The sequence below is a fragment of the Musca domestica genome, unplaced genomic scaffold (assembly GCF_030504385.1).
Source record: "Musca domestica strain aabys unplaced genomic scaffold, Musca_domestica.polishedcontigs.V.1.1 62, whole genome shotgun sequence".
NCBI lineage: Eukaryota > Metazoa > Arthropoda > Insecta > Diptera > Muscidae > Musca > Musca domestica.
This window is the reverse complement of record NW_026712369.1, coordinates 540878-560126: the sequence shown is the minus strand read 5'-3', so window position 1 is coordinate 560126 and position 19249 is coordinate 540878. Positions and strand designations below refer to the sequence as shown.

General features: G+C 29.9%; 1 protein-coding gene and 2 long non-coding RNA genes across 6 annotated transcripts in view; 1 reads left to right on the top strand and 2 right to left on the bottom strand.

Moving 5' to 3' along the window:
* Positions 1-19249, top strand: part of LOC101899509 (centrosomal protein of 104 kDa) — a 285464-nt gene that overhangs the window by 113125 nt on the left and 153090 nt on the right. The gene's annotated exons all lie outside the window — the stretch shown is intronic.
* On the bottom strand, positions 4021-4325 carry LOC109614193 (uncharacterized). The gene is made up of 2 exons (XR_002195427.2): positions 4196-4325; positions 4021-4127 (listed from the first exon to the last, which is right to left on the bottom strand). It is a non-coding gene; the product is annotated as an uncharacterized LOC109614193 (long non-coding RNA).
* LOC109614194 (uncharacterized) lies at positions 7353-7628 on the bottom strand. The gene is made up of 2 exons (XR_002195428.2): positions 7548-7628; positions 7353-7487 (listed from the first exon to the last, which is right to left on the bottom strand). It is a non-coding gene; the product is annotated as an uncharacterized LOC109614194 (long non-coding RNA).

Sequence of the window (19249 nt, the reverse complement as noted above, 5' to 3'; positions counted from 1 at the left end):
TTTTTAAAGAATTTTTTCTCAAGGATCCTCACCCCAAGGCCAATAAACGGGGATTTTTAAAGAATTTTTTCTCAAGGATCTCAAGGCCAATAAACGTGGATTTTTAAAGAATTTTTTCTCAAGGGATCTCAAGGCCAATAAACGTGGATTTTAAAGAATTTTTCTCAAGGATCTCAAGGCCAATAAACGTGGATTTTTAAAGAATTTTTCTCAAGGATCTCAAGGCCAATAAACGTGGATTTTTAAAGAATTTTTCTCAAGGATCTCAAGGCCAATAAACGTGGATTTTAAAGAATTTTTTCTCAAAGGAATCTCAAGGCCAATAAACGTGGATTTGTAAAGAATTTTTCTCAAGGATCTCAAGGCCAATAAACGTGGATTTTTAAAGAATTTTTTCTCAAGGATCTCAAGGCCATAAACGTGGATTTTTAAAGAATTTTTCTCAAGGATCTCAAGGCCAATAAACTGGATTTTTAAAAGAATTTTTTCTCAAGGATCTCAAGGCCAATAAACGTGGATTTTTAAATAATTTTTTCTCAAGGATCTCAAGGCCAATAAACGTGGATTTTAAAGAATTTTTTCTCAAGGATCTCAAGGCCAATAAACGTGGATTTTTAAAGAATTTTTCTCAAGGATCTCAAGGCCAATAAACGTGGATTTTTAAAGAATTTTTTCTCAAGGATCTCAAGGCCAATAAACGTGGATTTTTAAAGAATTTTTTCTCAAGGATCTCAAGGCCAATAAACGTGGATTTTTAAAGAATTTTTTCTCAAGGATCTCAAGGCCATAAACGTGGATTTTTAAAGAATTTTTTCTCAAGGATCTCAAGGCCAATAAACGTGGATTTTTAAAGAATTTTTTCTCAAAGACCCTAAGGCGAATGGATAGATTTTTAAAGAATTTTTTTCTGAAGGACCCTAAGGCGAATGGATATATTTTTACAGATTTTTTTCTCCATGACCCTTAGACCAATAACGTGGATTTTAAAGAATTTTTTTCTCAAAGACCCTAAGGCGAATGGATAGATTTTTAAAGAATTTTTTTCTGAAGGACCCTAAGGTGAATGGATACATTTTTACAGATTTTTTCTCCATGACCCTTAGACCAATAAACGTGGATTTTTAAAGAATTTTTTCTCAAAGACCCTAAAGCGAATGGATAGATTTTTAAAGAATTTTTTTCTGAAGGACCCTAAGGCGAATGGATAGATTTTTACAGATTTTTTTCTCCATGACCCTTAGACCAATAAACGTGGATTTTTAAAGAATTTTTTCTCAAAGACCCTAAAGCGAATGGATAGATTTTTAAAGAATTTTTTCTCAAAGACCCTAAGGCGAATGGATAGATTTTTAACGAATTTTTCTCAAGGGACTTCACAAAAAAAAAAAAAAAAAAAAAACTGGATTTTCCCCAAAATATTTTTTAAGTAAATGTTAGTATTTTTTATTTTTGATTGCAATTAAATGATTTAAAATTTTATTTTCCTGTTTTCATGTATTTGCCTCGGATGAAATGTCCTTCCTGAAAAAAATATATAAATTTAATAAGAAATTCAATTGTAGTGACTCCAATGTGTATATACCGGTGTAGCCTTAGCCGAACTTAAAGCAAAAATTATGCCAACTAGACCCAAGGTAAATGGTAGGAGATTCATATCAGTTGTGATTCAAGATTTGCCAAGAAATGCCGTGCTTTTACATTGATATTTTCGTTTATATAAGAGATTTGAATTCTGAAAATTCACAAATATTGACAGTGTCCCATTAAAAAAGCTACTAATGTATTAAATTTATGTAGAGACACGTAAGATATTTATATGTTGGCCTTGGAAAAAATATTTAAAAAAAAATCCACTCCTATATTGGCCTTGGAAAAAATATTTAAAAAAAAAATCCACGCCTACATTGGCCTTGAAAAAATATTTTTAAAAAATCCACGCCTACATTGGCCTTGAAAAAATATTTTTTTAAAAAACCACGCCTATGTAAACTTTGGAAAAAATATTTTAAAAAAATCCACGTCCATGTGGACTTTGGGAAAAATATTTTTATAAAATCCATGGAAAAAATATTTTTAAAAAATCCAAGCATATTTGTTCCTTGGAAAAAATATTTTTGAAAAATCCACGCTTAGGTAGACTTTGGAAAAAATAGTTTTAAAAAATCCACGCATATTTGTTCCTTGAAAAAATATTTTTGAAAAATCCACGCTTAGGTAGACTTTAAAAAAAATATTTTTAAAAAAATCTACGCCTATTTGGTTTTTAGAAAAGTATTTTTAAAAAATCCACGCTTAGGTAGACTTTGGAAAAAATATTTTTAAAAAATCCACGCCTAAGTAGACTTTGGAAAAATATTTTTTAAAAAATCTACGCATATTTGGCGTTTAGAAAAATATTTTTAAAAAATCCACGCTTATGTAGACTTTGGAAAAAATATTTTAAAAAATCCACGCCTATTTGGTCTATTGAAAAAATATTTTAAAAAATCCACGCCTATTTGGTCTATTGAAAAAATATTTTAAAAAATCCACGCCTATTTGGTCTATGGAAAAAGTATTTTTAAAAAATCCACGCCTATTTGGAAAAAATACTAAAAAAAATCTACGCCTATTTGGAAAAAGTATTTTTAAAAAATCCACGCCTATTTGGAAAAAATACTAAAAAAAATCTACGCCTATTTGGAAAAAGTATTTTAAAAAATCCACGCCTATTTGGAAAAAATACTAAAAAAAATCTACGCCTATTTGGAAAAAGTATTTTTAAAAAATCCACGCCTATTGGAAAAAATACTAAAAAAATCTACGCCTATTTGGAAAAAGTATTTTTAAAAAATCCACGCCTATTTGGAAAAAGTATTTTAAAAAAATCCACGCCTATTTGGAAAAAGTATTTTAAAAAATCCACGCCTATTTGGAAAAAGTATTTTAAAAAAATCCACGCCTATTTGGAAAAAGTATTTTTAAAAAATCCACGCCTATTTGGAAAAAGTATTTTTAAAAAATCCACGCCTATTTGGAAAAAGTATTTTTAAAAAATCCACGCCTATTTGGAAAAAGTATTTTAAAAAAAGCCACGCCTATTTGGAAAAAGTATTTTTAAAAAATCCATGCCTGTTTGATCTTTAAAAAAAATATTTTTAAAAAATCCACGCCTATTTGGAAAAAGTATTTTTAAAAAATCCACGCCTATTTGGAAAAAGTATTTTTAAAAAATCCACGCCTATTTGGAAAAAGTATTTTAAAAAAATCCACGCCTATTTGGAAAAAGTATTTTTAAAAAATCCATGCCTGTTTGATCTTTAAAAAAAATATTTTTAAAAAATCCACGCCTATTTGGAAAAAGTATTTTTAAAAAATCCATGACTGTTTGATCTTTAAAAAAAATATTTTTAAAAAATCCACGCCTATATTGGTCTACGGAAAAAATAATTTTAAAAAATTCACGACTATATTGGTCTACGGAAAAAAATATTTTTAAAAAATCCACGCCTATATTGGTCTTAGAAAAAAATATTTTTAAAAAATCCACGCCTATTTGGTCTATAGGAAAAATATTTTTAAAAAATCCACGCCTATTTGGTCTATAGGAAAAATATTTTTAAAAAATCCACGCTTGCGTTGACCTTGGAAAAATATTTTTTAAAAAATCCACGCATTTTTGGTCTACGGAAAAAATATTTGTTTTTAAATCCACGCCTTTTTGGTCTACGGAAAAATTATTTTTTTAAAAATCCACGCCTATTTGGTCTATGGAAAAATATTTTTAAAAAATCCACGCTTGCGTAGGCCCTGGAAAAATATTTTTTTAATAATCCACGCCTATTTGGCCTTTGGAAAAAAATATTTTTAAAAAATCCACGCCTAGTTAGGCTTTGAAAAAAAAATGTTTTTAAAAAATCCACGCCTATATTTGTCTATGGAAAAAATATTTTTAAAAAATCCACGCTTAAATTGGCCTTGGAAAAAATATTTTTAAAAAATCCACGCATATTTGGTATATGGAAAACATATTTTTATTTATTCAATTTAAAAAAGTACATATATTTTTTCCATCATTTTCTTAGCTCTTGTTTTTTACGGTTCCATCTTCAGCCCTGACGTTTTCCCACACGAGAGTTGCCACGAGCCTGAAAAAATACATTTTTTATTTACAAATTATGTATTCAGTATTGATTCCTTAATGCGCTCAACATACCGGTTCTGCTGTGGCGGGTGTTGAGATGCAGACTAAGGCAATCAGGCCGATTATAATTGGTAAGAACTTCATGATGTTCTGATCACCAGCTGAGGGATTTTTTGGCCTTTATACGACATTCCATTTGCCAAGAGCCCTGACTATCAAGAACGTGATCGGTAATTGATTAGAACAAATTATTTAAACAAAAACTTGAACGGATTTAATTTTGTGAAATTAAAAAATTAATATATTTTTTATTGTTCATATTCATGACCAATTTTTTGTGGAAATTTAAAAAGGTCTCTATTGTTAATTAGTCCGAAATTTTCTGACAATAACATTTGTTTTCGTTTTCGCAGCCATAAAAACTCATTTAATTTAAAAACAAAAAAGTAAAAAATGAAGCTCTTTTCAATCTACGGCAGTTGTATAGCCTTAAACACAATTCCAAAACCCTTGAAAAAATTATTTTAAAAAAATCTACGCCTATAAAGACTTTGAAAAAATATTTTTTTAAAAGATCCGTGACTATTTTATTCTTGAAAATTCTTTTTTTAAAAAATCAACGCCTATAAAGACTTTGAAAAAATATTTTTTTTAAAAGATCCGGGTCTATTTTATTCTTGAATTTTTTTTTTTTTTAAATCCACGTATATGAAGACTTTGAAAAAATATTTTTTTTAAAAGGTCCGGGACTGTTTTATTCTTGAACATTTTTTTTTTCAATCCACGCCTATGAAGACTTTGAAAAAATATTTTTTTAAAAGATCCGGGACTATTTTATTCTTGAATTTTTTTTAAATCCACGCCTATGAAGACTTTGAAAAAATATTTTTTTAAAAGATCCGGGACTATTTTATTCTTGAAAATTCTTTTTTTAAAAAATCCACGCCTATGAAGACTTTGAAAAAATATTTTTTTTTTAAAAGATCCGGGACTATTTTATTCTTGAAATTTTTTTTTAAATCCACGCCTATGAAGACTTTGAAAAAATATTTTTTTAAAAGATCCGGGACTATTTTATTCTTGAAAAAAAAAAAATTGTTTAAAAAAATACGGGACTATTTTATTTTTGAAAACAAAAAGTATTTTTAAAAAATCCACGCCTATGAAAACTTTGAAAAGTATTTTTTTAACAATCAGTTACTATTTTATCTTTGAAAAAAAAAAATATTTTTTAAAAATTCCGGTACTATAAAAAAATATTTTTAAGAAATCCACGCCTAAGTAGGCTTTGAAAAAATATTTTTTTAAAAAATACGGGACTATTTAGTTTTTGAATAAAATATTTTTAAGAAATCCACACCTAAGTACGCTTTGAAAAAAATATTTTTTTTAAAAATACGGGACTATTTAGTTTTTGAAAAAAATATTTTTTAAAAAAACCACGCCTATGTAGGATTTTAAAAAAAATATTTTTTAAAAGATTCGGGAAAAAATATATTTAAGAAATCCTATATACGTTCTTAAAAAAATAATTAAATATCCACGACTATGTAGGTTCTTAAAAAAATATTATTTTTACAAAATTCCTGGACTATTTGTCTTTGAAAAAAATATTTTTGTTAAAAAATCCAGGACTAATTTATTTAAAAAAAAAAAAACATTTTTTTTAAATACGGGACTATTTTATTTTTGAAAAAAAAAAAGAATTCCACCCCCATGTATGCTTTGAAAAAACTATTTTTTAAAAAAATCCGGGACTATTTTATCCTTGAGAAAAATATTTTTAAGGCATCCACGCCTATGAAGACTTTGAAAAAATATTTTTTAAAAAATTCGGGACTATTTTATCTTTGAAGAGAATATTTTTTTAAAAATTACGGGACTATTTTATTTTTGAAAAAAAAAAAAAAATATTTTTAAGAAATCCACGCCTACGTACGCTTTGAAAATTATATTTTCTAAAAAATTAGGGAATATTTTATCTTTGAAAAAAATATTTTTGTTAAAAAATCCAGGACTATTTTATCTTTGAAAAAATATTTTTAAGTAATCCACACCTATGAAGACTTTGTAAAAATATATTTTTATTTAAATCCGAGACTATTTTATCTTTGAAAAACATATTTTTGTTAAAAAATCCAGTGCTATTTTATGTTTGAAAAAATATTTTTGAGAAATCCACGCCTATATAGGATTTGAAAAAAAAATATATTTTTTTAAATCCGGAACTATTTTATCTTTGAAAAAAATATTTTAAAGTAATCCACGCCTACGTGGATTTTGAAATTTTTTTTAAATCCGGGACTATTTTATCCTTGAAAAATATATATTTTTTAAAAATCCGGGACCATTTTATCTTCGAGAAATATATTTTTTTATAAATCCGTGACTATTTTATCTTTGAAAAAAATAATTTTCAGAAATCCACGCCTATTTTATATTTGAAAAAAAAATATTTTTTTAAAAATTCGCGACCAATTTATTTTTGAAAAAATATATTTTTTTAATCCAGGGCCATTTAATCTTTAATTTTTTTTAATCCGTGACTATTTTATCATTTGAAAATTTTTTTTTTATTTTTTTACTAAAAAAATATATTTAAATATTTTTAATAAATCCACGCCAAATTGGAAAAGGGGATCGATCCCGTCATGTTTTTTGTAATATATTTTTTCAAGGAAAAATACTCCCGGATATTTTATTTTATCTTTGAAAAAAATATTTTTGTTAAAAAATCCAGGACTATTTTATCTTTAAAAAAATATTTTTGAGAAATCCACGCCTACGTAGGCTTTGAAAAAAAAAAATATATTTTTTTAAATCCGGGACTATTTTATATTTCAAAAAAAGTACTTTTCATACAATTGTAGAACATTTTTCCAAAACCACCACCATATCAAAGGAGCGGACACCAACAGACCCTTAATTTCAAATTTTAAAATTTTATCTCAATCCCTTCGTCTTATACCAAATTTAGTACCATTTAGTACTTTTCGTACAATGATAATACACATTTCAAAAACCACCTCCCTATCTCAATTCCAGATACCATTTAAAATTTAAGGATTCAAGTCCTACCCCTTCGGCCAACACAAATTTTCGAAAATTCGCTCATTCCGTTTGTCCAATACAAAGTACGCAATTTTTTTTAGTACAATTTAGTGTTTTTCGTACCATTTTTGATATGGATTTCCAAAAATCCAGCCTTATCACTGGCTGGCCCTTGTGCAAAATTTCAAGATTTAATTTTTTTTATTTAATTTTTTATATTATCATTTTAAAATATTTGAATCCTGTAATTGTCCTGTTCTTAACGTCCTGGTATCCGTCTATCTCGGCCGCCATAGCGAGGATTGCCGGGTGTCTAAAAAAATATAAAATTTAATTATTGGATTTTCTCGGGATTTCATTGAATTGTCCATACCGGTTCGGCAGACGTAAGGCCCGTTAATAATACCAGGGCCACAGATACGGTCAATAGGGGTAAAAATTTCATGATTTTTTTATTTTCAAAATTTTGGGCATTCCAAACATGATATAAATACTTTTTTTGCGGGTCGGATTAAGAAATATCGTTTGGGTGACAAAGAGTCGAAGACATGCCTGAGAATTAATTGCAAATAAATGCTAATTTGAATATTTAAAAAATTCAAAATTCTATGGCTTTCAGGGCAATAAAAAATTAAGTTCTACATACGAGGAATATCTAAAAAAAAATCAAACTTCAAAAAAAAAAAAAAAAAAAAATAAACAAGACCTGTTTTTGGTAACTCCGGCTTTATCCACGCCTTGGATGTTCGTTGAAAAAATATTTTTAAAAAATCCACGCCTTGGATGGTCGTTGAAAAAATATTTTTAAAAAATCCACGCCTTGGATGGTCGTTGAAAAAATATTTTTAAAAAATCCACGCCTTGGATGGTCGTTGAAAAAATATTTTTAAAAAATCCACGCCTTGGATGGTCGTTGAAAAAATATTTTTAAAAAATCCACGCCTTGGATGGTCGTTGAAAAAATATTTTTAAAAAATCCACGCCTTGGATGGTCGTTGAAAAAATATTTTTAAAAAAATCCACGCCTTGGATGGTCGTTGAAAAAATATTTTAAAAAATCCACGCCTTGGATGGTCGTTGAAAAAATATTTTTAAAAAATCCACGCCTTGGATGGTCGTTGAAAAAATATTTTAAAAAATCCACGCCTTGGATGGTCGTTGAAAAAATATTTTTAAAAAAATCCACGCCTTGGATGGTCGTTGAAAAAATATTTTTAAAAAAAATCCACGCCTTGGATGGTCGTTGAAAAATAGTTTTAAAAAATCCACGCCTTGGATGGTCGTTGAAAAAATATTTTTAAAAATCCACGCCTTGGATGGTCGTTGAAAAAATATTTTTAAAAAATCCACGCCTTGGATGGTCGTTGAAAAAATATTTTTAAAAATCCACGCCTTGGATGGTCGTTGAAAAAAATATTTTTTAAAAAATCCACGCCTTGGATGGTCGTTGAAAAAATATTTTTAAAAAATCCACGGCCTTGGATGGTCGTTGAAAAAATATTTTTAAAAAATCCACGCCTTGGATGGTCGTTGAAAAAATATTTTTAAAAAAATCCACGCCTTGGATGGTCGTTGAAAAAATATTTTTAAAAAATCCACGCCTTGGATGGTCGTTGAAAAAATATTTTTAAAAAAATCCACGCTTGGATGGTCGTTGAAAAAATATTTTAAAAAATCCACGCCTTGGATGGTCGTTGAAAAAATATTTTTAAAAAATCCACGCCTTGGATGGTCCGTTGAAAAAATATTTTTTAAAAAATCCACGCCTTGGATGGTCGTTGAAAAAATATTTTAAAAAATCCACGCCTTGGATGGTCGTTGAAAAAATATTTTTAAAAAAATCCACGCCTTGGATGGTCGTTGAAAAAATATTTTTAAAAAATCCACGCCTTGGATGGTCGTTGAAAAAATATTTTTAAAAAATCCACGCCTTGGATGGTCGTTGAAAAAATATTTTTAAAAAATCCACGCCTTGGATGGTCGTTGAAAAAATATTTTAAAAAATCCACGCCTTGGATGGTCGTTGAAAAAATATTTTTAAAAAATCCACGCCTTGGATGGTCGTTGAAAAAATATTTTTAAAAAATCCACGCCTTGGATGGTCGTTGAAAAAAATTTTAAAAAATCCACGCCTTGGATGGTCGTTGAAAAAATATTTTTAAAAAATCCACGCCTTGGATGGTCGTTGAAAAAATATTTTTAAAAAATCCACGCCTTGGATGGTCGTTGAAAAAATATTTTTAAAAAATCCACGCCTTGGATGGTCGTTGAAAAAATATTTTTAAAAAATCCACGCCTTGGATGGTCGTTGAAAAAATATTTTTAAAAAATCCACGCCTTGGATGGTCGTTGAAAAAATATTTTAAAAAATCCACGCCTTGGATGGTCGTTGAAAAAATATTTTTAAAAAATCCACGCCTTGGATGGTCGTTGAAAAAATATTTTTAAAAATCCACGCCTTGGATGGTCGTTGAAAAAATATTTTTAAAAAATCCACGCCTTGGATGGTCGTTGAAAAAATAGTTTTAAAAAATCCACGCCTTGGATGGTCGTTGAAAAAATATTTTAAAAAATCCACGCCTTGGATGGTCGTTGAAAAAATATTTTTAAAAATCCACGCCTTGGATGGTCGTTGAAAAAATATTTTTAAAAAATCCACGCCTTGGATGGTCGTTGAAAAAATATTTTTAAAAAATCCACGCCTTGGATGGTCGTTGAAAAAATATTTTTAAAAATCCACGCCTTGGATGGTCGTTGAAAAAATATTTTTAAAAAAATCCACGCCTTGGATGGTCGTTGAAAAAATATTTTTAAAAAATCCACGCCTTGGATGGTCGTTGAAAAAATATTTTAAAAAATCCACGCCTTGGATGGTCGTTGAAAAAATATTTTTAAAAATCCACGCCTTGGATGGTCGTTGAAAAAATATTTTTAAAAAATCCACGCCTTGGATGGTCGTTGAAAAAATATTTTTAAAAAAATCCACGCCTTGGATGGTCGTTGAAAAAATATTTTTAAAAATCCACGCCTTGGATGGTCGTTGAAAAAATATTTTTAAAAAAATCCACGCGTTGGATGGTCGTTTGACAAAATATTTTTAAAAAAATCCACGCGTTGGATGGTCGTTGACAAAATATTTTTTAAAAAAATCCACGCCTTGGATGGTCGTTGAAAAAATATTTTTAAAAAAATCCACGCCTTGGATGGTCGATGAAAAAATATTTTTAAAAAATTCACGCGTTGGATGGTCGTTGAAAAAATATTTTTAAAAAATCCACGCCTATATTGGCCTTGGAAAAATATTTTTAAAAAATCCACGCCTTGGATGGTCGTTGAAAAAATATTTTTAAAAAATCCACGCCTTGGATGGTCGATGAAAATATATTTTTAAAAAATTCACGCGTTGGATGGTCGTTGAAAAAATATTTTTAAAAAATCCACGCCTTGGATGGTCGTTGAAAAAATATTTTTAAAAAATCCACGCCTATATTGGCCTTGGAAAAATATTTTTAAAAAATCCACGCCTATATTGGCCTTGGAAAAATATTTTTAATAAATGCCCCCCTATATTGGCCTTGGAAAAATATTTTTAATAAATGCACCCCTATATTGGCCTTGGAAAAATATTTTTAATAAATCCACGCCTATATTGGCCTAGGAAAAAATATTTTTAATAAATCCCCGCCTATTTTATCTTTGAAAAAAAAATTTTTAAAAATCCACGCCTTGGATGGTCGTGAAAAAATATTTTAAAAATCCACGCTTGGATGGTCGTTGAAAAAATATTTTAAAAAATCCACGCCTTGGATGGTCGTTGAAAAATATTTTTAAAAAATCCACGCCTTGGATGGTCGTTGAAAAAATATTTTTTAAAAAATCCACGCCTTGGATGGTCGTTGAAAAAATATTTTTAAAAATCCACGCCTTGGATGGTCGTTGAAAAATATTTTTAAAAAAATCCACGCCTTGGATGGTCGTTGAAAAATATTTTTAAAAATCCACGCCTTGGATGGTCGTTGAAAAAATATTTTTTAAAAAATCCACGCCTTGGATGGTCGTTGAAAAAATATTTTTAAAAAATCCACGCCTTGGATGGTCGTTGAAAAAATATTTTTAAAAAATCCACGCCTTGGATGGTCGTTGAAAAAATATTTTTAAAAAATCCACGCCTTGGATGGTCGTTGAAAAAATATTTTAAAAAATCCACGCCTTGGATGGTCGTTTGAAAAAATTTTTAAAAAATCCACGCCTTGGATGGTCGTTGAAAAAATATTTTTAAAAAATCCACGCCTTGGATGGTCGTTGAAAAAATATTTTTAAAAAATCCACGCCTTGGATGGTCGTTGAAAAATATTTTTAAAAAATCCACGCCTTGGATGGTCGTTGAAAAAATATTTTTAAAAAAATCCACGCCTTGGATGGTCGTTGAAAAAATATTTTTAAAAAATCCACGCCTTGGATGGTCGTTGAAAAAATATTTTTAAAAAATCCACGCCTTGGATGGTCGTTGAAAAAATATTTTTAAAAATCCACGCCTTGGATGGTCGTTGAAAAAATATTTTTAAAAAATCCACGCCTTGGATGGTCGTTGAAAAATATTTTTAAAAAATCCACGCCTTGGATGGTCGTTGAAAAAATATTTTAAAAAATCCACGCCTTGGATGGTCGTTTGAAAAAATATTTTTAAAAAATCCACGCCTTGGATGGTCGTTGAAAAAATATTTTTAAAAATCCACGCCTTGGATGGTCGTTGAAAAAATATTTTTAAAAAATCCACGCCTTGGATGGTCGTTGAAAAAATATTTTTAAAAAATCCACGCCTTGGATGGTCGTTGAAAAAATATTTTTAAAAAATCCCGCCTTGGATGGTCGTTGAAAAAATATTTTAAAAAATCCACGCCTTGGATGGTCGTTGAAAAAATATTTTTAAAAAATCCACGCCTTGGATGGTCGTTGAAAAATATTTTTAAAAAATCCACGCCTTGGATGGTCGTTGAAAAAATATTTTTAAAAATCCACGCCTTGGATGGTCGTTGACAAAATATTTTTAAAAATCCACGCCTTGGATGGTCGTTGAAAAAATATTTTTAAAAAATCCACGCGTTGGATGGTCGTTGGACAAAATATTTTTAAAAAATCCACGCTTGGATGGTCGTTGACAAAATATTTTTAAAAAATCCACGCCTTGGATGGTCGTTGAAAAAATATTTTTAAAAAATCCACGCCTTGGATGGTCGATGAAAAAATATTTTTAAAAAATTCACGCGTTGGATGGTCGTTGAAAAAATATTTTTAAAAAATCCACGCCTTGGATGGTCGTTGAAAAAATATTTTTAAAAAATCCACGCCTATATCCATGGCTTGGAAAAATATTTTTAAAAAATCCACGCCTATATCCATGGCTTGGAAAAATATTTTTAAAAAATCCACGCCTATATCCATGGCTTGGAAAAATATTTTTAAAAAATCCACGCCTTGGATGGTCGTTGAAAAAATATTTTTAAAAAATCCACGCCTTGGATGGTCGATGAAAAAATATTTTTAAAAATTCACGCGTTGGATGGTCGTTGAAAAAATATTTTTAAAAAATCCACGCCTTGGATGGTCGTTGAAAAAATATTTTTAAAAAATCCACGCCTATATTGGCCTTGGAAAAATATTTTAAAAATCCACGCCTATATTGGCCTTGGAAAAATATTTTTAATAAATGCACCCCTATATTGGCCTTGGAAAAATATTTTTAATAAATGCACCCCTATATTGGCCTTGGAAAAATATTTTTAATAAATCCACGCCTATATTGGCCTAGGAAAAAATATTTTTAATAAATCCCCGCCTATTTTATCTTTGAAAAAAATATTTTTAAAAAATCCACGCCTTGGATGGTCGTTGAAAAAATATTTTTAAAAAATCCACGCCTATATTGGCCTAGGAAAAAATATTTTTAATAAATCCCCGCCTATTTTATCTTTGAAAAAAATATTTTTAAAAAATCCACGCCTTAGATGGTCTTTGAAAAAATATTTTTAAAAAATCCACGCCTTAGATGGTCTTTGAAAAAATATTTTTAAAAAATCCAAGCCTTGGATGGTCGTTGAAAAAATATTTTTAAAAAATCCAAGCCTTGGATGGTCGTTGAAAAAATATTTTTAAAAAATCCACGCCTATTTGATCTTTGAAAAAATGTTCTTTAAAAAATCCACGCCTTGGATGGTCGTTGAAAAAATGTTCTTTAAAAAATCCTCGCCTTGGATGGTCGTTGAAAAAATGTTCTTTAAAAAATCCACGCCTTGGATGGTCGTTGAAAAAATGTTCTTTAAAAAATCCACGCCTTGTATGGTCGTTGAAAAAATGTTCTTTAAAAAATCCACGCCTTGGATGGTCGTTGAAAAAATATTTTAAAAAATCCACGCCTTGGATGGTCGTTGAAAAAATATTTTTAAAAAATCCACGCCTTGGATGGTCGTTGAAAAAATATTTTTAAAAAATCCACGCCTTGGATGGTCGTTGAAAAAATATTTTTAAAAAATCCACGCCTTGGATGGTCGTTGAAAAAATATTTTTAAAAATCCACGCCTTGGATGGTCGTTGAAAAAATATTTTTAAAAAATCCACGCCTTGGATGGTCGTTGAAAAAATATTTTTAAAAAATCCACGCGTTGGATGGTCGTTGAAAAATATTTTTAAAAAATCCACGCCTTGGATGGTCGTTGAAAAAATATTTTTAAAAATCCACGCCTTGGATGGTCGTTGAAAAAAATATTTTTAAAAAATCCACGCCTTGGATGGTCGTTGAAAAAATATTTTTAAAAATCCACGCGTTGGATGGTCGTTGAAAAAATATTTTTAAAAAATCCACGCCTTGGATGGTCGTTGAAAAAATATTTTAAAAAATCCACGCCTTGGATGGTCGTTGAAAAATATTTTTAAAAAATCCACGCCTTGGATGGTCGTTGAAAAAATATTTTAAAAAATCCACGCGTTGGATGGTCGTTGAAAAAATATTTTTAAAAAATCCACGCGTTGGATGGTCGTTGAAAAAATATTTTTAAAAAATCCACGCCTTGGATGGTCGTTGAAAAAATATTTTTAAAAAATCCACGCCTTGGATGGTCGTTGAAAAATATATTTTAAAAAATCCACGCCTTGGATGGTCGTTGAAAAAATATTTTTAAAAAATCCACGCCTTGGATGGTCGTTGAAAAAAATATTTTTAAAAAATCCACGCCTTGGATGGTCGTTGAAAAAATATTTTTAAAAAATCCACGCCTTGGATGGTCGTTGAAAAAATATTTTTAAAAAATCCACGCCTTGGATGGTCGTTGAAAAAATATTTTAAAAAATCCACGCCTTGGATGGTCGTTGAAAAAATATTTTTAAAAAAATCCACGCCTTGGATGGTCGTTGAAAAAATATTTTAAAAAATCCACGCCTTGGATGGTCGTTGAAAAAATATTTTTAAAAAATCCACGCCTTGGATGGTCGTTGAAAAAATATGTTTAAAAAATCCACGCCTTGGATGGTCGTTGAAAAAATATTTTTAAAAAAATCCACGCCTTGGATGGTCGTTGAAAAAATATTTTTAAAAAATCCACGCCTTGGATGGTCGTTGAAAAAATATTTTTAAAAATCCACGCCTTGGATGGTCGTTGAAAAAAATATTTTTAAAAAATCCACGCCTTGGATGGTCGTTGAAAAAATATTTTAAATAAAAAATTAAAAATCCACGCCTTGGATTGGCTTGAAAAAATATTTTTAAAAATCCACGCCTTGGATGGTCGTTGAAAAAATATTTTTAAAAAATCCACGCCTTGGATGGTCGTTGAAAAAATATTTTAAAAAATCCACGCCTTGGAATGGTCATTGAAAAAATATTTTAAAAAAATCCACGCCTTGGAATGGTCATTGAAAAAAATTTTTTAAAAATCCACGCCTTGGAATGGTCATTGAAAAATATTTTTAAAAATCCACGCCTTGGAATGGTCATTGAAAAAATATTTTTAAAAAATCCACGCCTTGGATGGTCGGTTGAAAAAATATTTTTAAAAAATCCACGCCTTGGATGGTCGTTGAAAAAATATTTTAAAAAATCCACGCCTTGGATGGTCGTTGAAAAAATATTTTTAAAAATCCACGCGTTGGATGGTCGTTGAAAAAATATTTTTAAAAAATCCACGCCTTGATGGTCGTTGAAAAAATATTTTTAAAAAATCCACGCCTTGGATGGTCGTTGAAAAAATATTTTTAAAAAAATCCACGCCTTGGTGGTCGTTGAAAAAATATCTTTAAAAAATCCACGCCTTGGATGGTCGTTGAAAAAATATTTTTAAAAATCCACGCTTGGATGGTCTGGTTGGAAAAAATTTATTAAAAAAATCCCACGCCTTGGATGGTCCCGTTGAAAAAAATATTTTTAAAAAATCCCACGCCTGGCTGGTCGGTGAAAAAATAGTTTTAAAAAATCCCACAGCCTTGGATGGTCGTTGAAAAAATATATTTTAAAAAAATCCACGGCCTTGGATGGTCGTTGAAAAAAAATATTATTTTAAACAAATCCACGCCTTGGATGGTCGTTGAAAATAATATTTTAAAAATCCACGCCTTGGATGGGCGTGAAAAATATTTTTAAAAATCCCACGCCTTGGATGGGGTTCCGTTGTATTTTGAAAAATATTTTTAAAAATCCACGCCTTGGATGGTCGTTGAAAAATATTTTTAAAAAATCCACGCCTTGGATGGTCGTTGAAAAAATATTTTTAAAAAATCCACGCCTTGGATGGTCGTTGAAAAATATTTTTAAAAATCCACGCCTTGGATGGTCGTTGAAAAAATATTTTTAAAAAATCCACGCCTTGGATGGTCGTTGAAAAAATATTTTTAAAAAATCCACGCCTTGGATGGTCGTTGAAAAAATATTTTAAAAAATCCACGCCTTGGATGGTCGTTGAAAAATATTTTTAAAAAATCCACGCCTTGGATGGTCGTTGAAAAAATATTTTTAAAAAATCCACGCCTTGGATGGTCGTTGAAAAAATATTTTTAAAAAATCCACGCCTTGGATGGTCGTTTTGAAAAAATATTTTTTAAAAAATCCACGCCTTGGATGGTCGTTGAAAAAATATTTTTAAAAAATCCACGCCTTGGATGGTCGTTGAAAAAATATTTTTAAAAAATCCACGCCTTGGATGGTCGTTGAAAAATATTTTTAAAAAAATCCACGCCTTGGATGGTCGTTGAAAAAATATTTTTAAAAAATCCACGCCTTGGATGGTCGTTGAAAAATATTTTTAAAAAATCCACGCCTTGGATGGTCGTTGAGAAAATATTTTTAAAAAATCCACGCCTTGGATGGTCGTTGAAAAAATATTTTTAAAAAATCCATGCCTTGGATGGTCGTTGAAAAAATATTTTTAAAAAATCCACGCCTTGGATGGTCGTTGAAAAAATATTTTTAAAAAATCCACGCCTTGGATGGTCGTTGAAAAAAATATTTTTAAAAATCCACGCCTTGGATGGTCGTTGAAAAAATATTTTTAAAAAATCCACGCCTTGGATGGTCGTTGAAAAAATATTTTTAAAAAATCCACGCCTTGGATGGTCGTTGAAAAAATATTTTTAAAAAATCCACGCCTTGGATGGTCGTTGAAAAAATATTTTAAAAAATCCACGCCTTGGATGGTCGTTGAAAAAATATTTTTAAAAAATCCACGCCTTGGATGGTCGTTGAAAAATATTTTAAAAAAATCCACGCCTTGGATGGTCGTTGAAAAAAATATTTTTAAAAAATCCACGCCTTGGATGGTCGTTGAAAAATATTTTTAAAAAATCCACGCCTTGGATGGTCGTTGAAAAAATATTTTAAAAAATCCACGCCTTGGATGGTCGTTGAAAAAATATTTTTAAAAAAATCCACGCCTTGGATGGTCGTTGAAAAAAATATTTTTAAAAAAATCCACGCCTTGGATGGTCGTTGAAAAAATATTTTTAAAAAAATCCACGCCTTGGATGGTCGTTGAAAAAATATTTTTAAAAAATCCACGCCTTAGATGGTCTTTGAAAAAATATTTTTAAAAAATCCACGCCTTGGATGGTCGTTGAAAAAATATTTTTAAAAAATCCACGCCTTGGATGGTCGTTGAAAAAAATATTTTTAAAAAATCCACGCCTTGGATGGTCGTTGAAAAATATTTTTAAAAAATCCAAGCCTTGGATGGTCGTTGAAAAATATTTTTAAAAAATCCACGCCTTGGATGGTCGTTGAAAAAATGTTCTTTAAAAAATCCACGCCTTGGATGGTCGTTGAAAAAATGTTCTTTAAAAAATCCACGCCTTGGATGGTCGTTGAAAAATATTTTTAAAAAATCCACGCCTTGGATGGTCGTTGAAAAAATATTTTTAAAAAATCCACGCCTTAGATGGTCTTTGAAAAAATATTTTTAAAAAATCCACGCCTTAGATGGTCTTTGAAAAAATATTTTTAAAAAATCCAAGCCTTGGATGGTCGTTGAAAAAATATTTTTAAAAAATCCAAGCCTTGGATGGTCGTTGAAAAAATATTTTTAAAAAAATCCACGCCTATCTGATCTTTGAAAAAATGTCTTTAAAAAATCCACTGCCTGGATGGTCGTTGAAAAATGTTCTTTAAAAAATCCACGCCTTGGATGGTCGTTGAAAAAATGTTCTTTAAAAAATCCACGCCTTGGATGGTCGTTGAAAAAATGTTCTTTAAAAAATCCACGCCTTGGATGGTCGTTGAAAAATGTTCTTTAAAAAATCCACGCCTTGGATGGTCGTTGAAAAAATGTTCTTTAAAAAATCCACGCCTGGATGGTCGTTGAAAAAATGTTCTTTAAAAATCCACGCCTTGGATGGTCGTTGAAAAAATATTTTTAAAAAATCCACGCCTTGGATGGTCGTTGAAAAAATGTTCTTTAAAAAATCCACGCCTTGGATGGTCGTTGAAAAATATTTTTATAAAATCCACGCCTATTGATCTTTGAAAAAATGTTCTTTAAAAATCCACGCCTTGGATGGTCGTTGAAAAAATGTTCTTTAAAAAATCCACGCCTTGGATGGTCGTTGAAAAAATGTTCTTTAAAAAATCCACGCCTTGGATGGTCGTTGAAAAAAATGTTCTTTAAAAAATCCACGCCTTGGATGGTCGTTGAAAAAATGTTCTTTAAAAAATCCACGCCTTGGATGGTCGTTGAAAAAATATTTTAAAAAATCCACGCCTTGGATGGTCGTTGAAAAAATATTTTTAAAAAATCCACGCCTTGGATGGTCGTTGAAAAAATATTTTTAAAAAACCCACGCCTATTTGATCTTTGAAAAAATGTTCTTTAAAAAATCCACGCCTTGAATGGTCGTTGAAAAAATGTTCTTTAAAAAATCCACGCCTTGGATGGTCGTTGAAAAAATGTTCTTTAAAAAATCCACGCCTTGGATGGTCGTTGAAAAAATATTTTTAAAAATCCACGCCTTGGATGGTCGTTGAAAAAATATTTTTAAAAAATCCACGCCTTGGATGGTCGTTGAAAAAATTTTTAAAAAATCCACGCCTTGGATGGTCGTTGAAAAAATATTTTAAAAAATCCACGCCTTGGATGGTCGTTGAAAAAATATTTTTAAAAATCCACGCCTTGATGGTCGTTGAAAAATATTTTTAAAAAATCCACGCCTTGGATGGTCGTTGAAAAATATTTTTAAAAAATCCACGCCTTGGATGGTCGTTGAAAAAATATTTTTAAAAAATCCACGCCTTGGATGGTCGTTGAAAAAATATTTTAAAAAATCCACGCCTTGGATGGTCGTTGAAAAAATATTTTTAAAAAATCCACGCCTTGGATGGTCGTTGAAAAATATTTTTAAAAATCCACGCCTTGGATGGTCGTTGAAAAAATATTTTTAAAAAATCCACGCCTTGGATGGTCGTTGAAAAATATTTTTAAAAAATCCACGCCTTGGATGGTCGTTGACAAATATTTTAAAAAATCCACGCCTTTGATGTCCGTTGAAAAAATATTTTAAAAAATCCACGCCTTGGATGGTCGTTGAAAAAATATTTTTAAAAAA